The sequence below is a fragment of the Limulus polyphemus genome, unplaced genomic scaffold, assembly GCF_000517525.1.
Source record: "Limulus polyphemus unplaced genomic scaffold, Limulus_polyphemus-2.1.2 Scaffold92, whole genome shotgun sequence".
NCBI classification, from domain to species: Eukaryota; Metazoa; Arthropoda; class Merostomata; order Xiphosura; family Limulidae; genus Limulus; species Limulus polyphemus.
This window is the reverse complement of record NW_013665702.1, coordinates 455,555-459,874: the sequence shown is the minus strand read 5'-3', so window position 1 is coordinate 459,874 and position 4,320 is coordinate 455,555.

The window sequence follows — 4,320 nt, the reverse complement described above, 5'->3', positions numbered from 1 at the left end:
GTAGCCCAAGAGTTGGCGGTGGGTGGTGATGACTAGCTGCCTTCCCTCTAGTCTTACACTGCTAAATTAGGGACGGCTAGCGCAGATAGCCCTCGTGTAGCTTTGCGCGAAAACAATAATTGTTGCAAGCCCTAGACAACATACTATCTGAAAGTCGTATAAAGCTTGTTTAAGAACATTTTCAGTAACTTAATCATTTTAATATCAGGAATCACTATTTTTTTTTATTCCTGTAAACTCCCAGTGGAGCATAGGACCGTAACAACACCTCACCAACGGAAAGTTGTTGTTGCAGTTACTTGTAGCAGATTGGTTTTTACGGTGTGGAGTTGCGAGCCCTGCGCCCAACCCTCCTCCTTTCTCATCCTGGACTTGGGACCAGGCAAAGGTGGAGGTTGGCATGTTTGGTGCGACGGGGATTCGAACCCGCGACCCTCAGATTACGAGTCGAGCGCCCTAACCACCTGGCCATGCCGGGCCTTATCAGGAATCACTATAGACTGAAATCGTGTAAAAAGTTATGTAATATCTATATATAGGGTTAAAACAAATAGAACTATTTCTCGAAAATACACACAACCGTCATAGAATAGGATTGTGTAAGCCCATTAATATGCCACCAGTGGATACTAGAAGAAAGGTGAATATTTTAAAATCTTTTACTGGATTATCAAACTGTAATATTTTGAACAAAGCTTTGACATCAAAATCACACAATGAACAGATTTGGAACATTTTAAAAAAAATATTTCGAGAGTTTATGGATTCAAGTGATCCCTTTTTTAATCTAAAATTCCTTTATTCTAGTTTTTTTTTTAAAGAGTAGGGCACTATCTTTACCTGAGAGAAGAGTTGGATCCTTTACTGCTTAAGAAATTTAGAAGTTGCTTATGACACAAAGTTTAAGTAGGACATAATTTATAAATTTGTAATAACAAAAATATTCATGCTAAGAAGCACAAACAAACAATAGTTATGTTGGGATTACACCTGAACATATTGTTAACATCGAAAGCACTCATCTGATGATTCAATACATTCTAATCATTATACGTTTCAGTTTCCTTTGGTAATGGTTCATGTTTCTTTTCTGAAGGATGTTCTTCGTTCTCATAGATATAGTTAACATAATTTTGATCAGAAAATTTTTAATAACTTTTGCATTAAAAGGGAATAGTTAAAATATCTAAAAGTTAATGTAGAATCAGAACTAATGCCATCATTAAATTTTTCTCGTGGACTATAACGCATATTTTGAATAAATCGGTTTTTATTATGAAAAGTGACGTGGATTTAGTGTACGTGGTGAGGGACTTCCCAGGGGAAAATTCTTCCTTACATTTTACCTTCTCTTGGATTCAAACATCCATCAATGTGTTGGCTGTGCTTGTCGACTCTTTAAGGAAAGGAGAGGATTCTGATGGTTGAATGGTGCCTGTGTGACTGCAATATACCACTTTGGTTTTGATTCCCGTAGACAGGAGGCCCTGGACTGTCTCCCTCAGTCTCAATCAGCTGGTAAACCAAATGCTAATATTGGACGTCCTCAGTGTTGTATAGAACTGTCCGTAAAGTCTTGAACGTTTTTGACAGTGCAGTACGTCCTCTTGTAGGACTCCTTTGTGGATAGGGGTCAGTAGGAACTAAGTAATTCTCTTTCATAGACTTTAAACCAAGAACCATGTAACAATGAGATTACGTTCTGATGACTCTGCTTGGTCTTTAACAGCACCCATGCTTCATTTTCTTATCCTTCATTTATTATCAGACAATACTTTGGGTAAAAATCTAAGAAGGTGTGGAGGGGCTCATCTCAATCAATTAAGAAAAAACTTCGATTGGGAGTATATTCTAATTGAAACATCTATGTTAAAGAACAGTGACCTGTTTTTATTGCCCAAAGTCCTTAGGAGGATTCCCATTGAGGTCACCCCTATAACAACCTAAAATCATCCTGAAGAGTAATTACTGTAATAAATCATGGACGGGAGATTCAGAAATGAAATATCAAGGTGTTTCAGCTTTCTGGGGATTTTTTTGTAAGAATAGTAAATCTGAGCCGACACGATTGCTCATACTTCTCTTCTCTTTACCTTACTGCCAGTGTAAAGATGGGCTATATGACTTCTTTGGTGCTGCTATATACTATAAATCCATTACAATGTTTCAACAGCCAGCATTTTGGTTATTCAAAGACTTCATGTTGTGGTTCTTTTCCGTATGCCCATTTTAGTGGTAAGGGCTACTGTAAATCCCTTTATTTTACTGGTTTTTGTTGTGTAAACTACCATATCTAGCATCGTTCATACTCCCAATTTTGTCGTAAGTGAAAGTATGAGAAAGAAGTAGTACAACAACTGTGATCATAAATACTGTCATTTATAGTTAGACACATCAACTAGTCTCGCCAGTTTTGAAGCAAAGTGATGCTTGTACTGTATGTTTCTCTATTCCTGTTAGGATACTAATATCTATATCTGAACTTCTACCTAAGGCCTCTTTGCTCTATGATAATACTTTATTTTCCTCCATGTATTGCCCAGTTGATAAAACCACCTCAACTTCTGTTCCATTGTCTTTATGCAGCACTCTTGAGCAACTGAGTTCAGTCCATCTGGTCCAAAAGTGCAAGATTTATATGTTCTCACACTCACACTTTGGAATCACAACCATCAAGCAATTTTGTACTTTCGTTTCAATTTCATCATGGCAAGGTTTGAATAGTTCAATTAACTTCTGAAAGACAAAAATAAGAAAGGAAACTGAAAAGAACGGGCTTCTAAGGCTCCCTTCCGAGGGCTACCCAGGGTTCTCTGTGGGAAAGGAACACTAATATTGTGTATCTGTCGAGACATTCTTACTAATTTAGACGATACCAAGGTCTCGATTAATTCTTTCCATTCTTTGTGTATTTCCTTACAAACAATTTGAAAAACTACCGATCTGTCTTCATTCAATAATTTTCATTATACAGAAAGGACATGTTGTATGACAGATGGTTTCACAGAGAAATTGCACTGCTGCTTGACCATCATAATCACTCCCCGATTGTACAAATGACTACATCTTTGGAGGCCATTGTCATATGTATCTCCATTGGTCATATTAAGCTCTATTAACCTATCACCAGGAAAGTTCTCTAACATTCTCTAAGGCTTTTATTGAGCATTTGCCGTCTCCCTTAATAATTCTGGGAGACTTAAATGGATGCAATCCACTCTGAAATGATGAAGATTCATTGATAGAAGGGGTAAATCTGTGGAAATTTGCTCTTGGATTGCAACACTTCTCTCCTCAATACTGGAAAATAGGAGTAGTTTGATGACCCATGTCAGATACTTACTGCCATAGATCCTTACATTTATTCATCTTCTCATCTTTTTTCCTTTTCTTACGAGTTTGACATTATCCAATAGGCAGTGATAATTTTTCTATAATTCTAAGGGAGATTGGCTATCTAATTCATTAACCAGAGGGGAAGCTGGAGTAGGCTAACTAGCCCTACTTAACTACTATTTTGAATCTTAATCCTACCATCATTAACTTACTATCTGCTAATAACTGCATGGGGGCAGTAACTGATCATATAGTCCAGACATCTGTCCCTAAGACATCAACAATTTTTTCTACAGTATCCTCATCCATGATGGATATTTGAATACTGAATGACAAAGAGGAACCAGGAATGACTCTGATATATCTTTCACAGATATCATATGCTTTCCAAGTGCACAAAATTTCAAGGACTTGTTCTAATTCCTGGCCATTCAAACGTGATAGCGAAAAGAAATCTTGTATTCAACATACTTCCAGCATCTATTTCACCACCATTGAAAGTCATGTGGGACAAGATTCATAAAGTAAATGGAAAGTGCTCCATTTCCTCTTAATTTTGCAATCATTCGATCGGACAAGAAGTAAGTGACTTACAACACTTTTGGAGAGTGTTTTTCCTATGATTTAAGCAAATTAGCCCATTATTCTGTCTTCCCTGTCATCAACATGCAGTCCAAGCAAACACCACCTTTTTTAACAACTTTTTTGTTTGTTTTTTATCTTTATCTGCCTGGGCAGCATTTATTAAGCATGTCACGAGGTATTAGTGGCTTAGATTCAATTTTTTTTAAACTACTTTGTGTTTACGTTATACCAATTAGTATAGCATAAAATCATAGCTGATAATCTATATATTAATAGCATATAGGTTTTAAGTTCTTACTTTTAAAAGGCAATATTTTAAAAAATTCTGAATTTCCCCTAGTGTGAGAAAGGTGACACATTTTCTGTAGACATCCCATCTTTCTTTATTTTATTCACCAC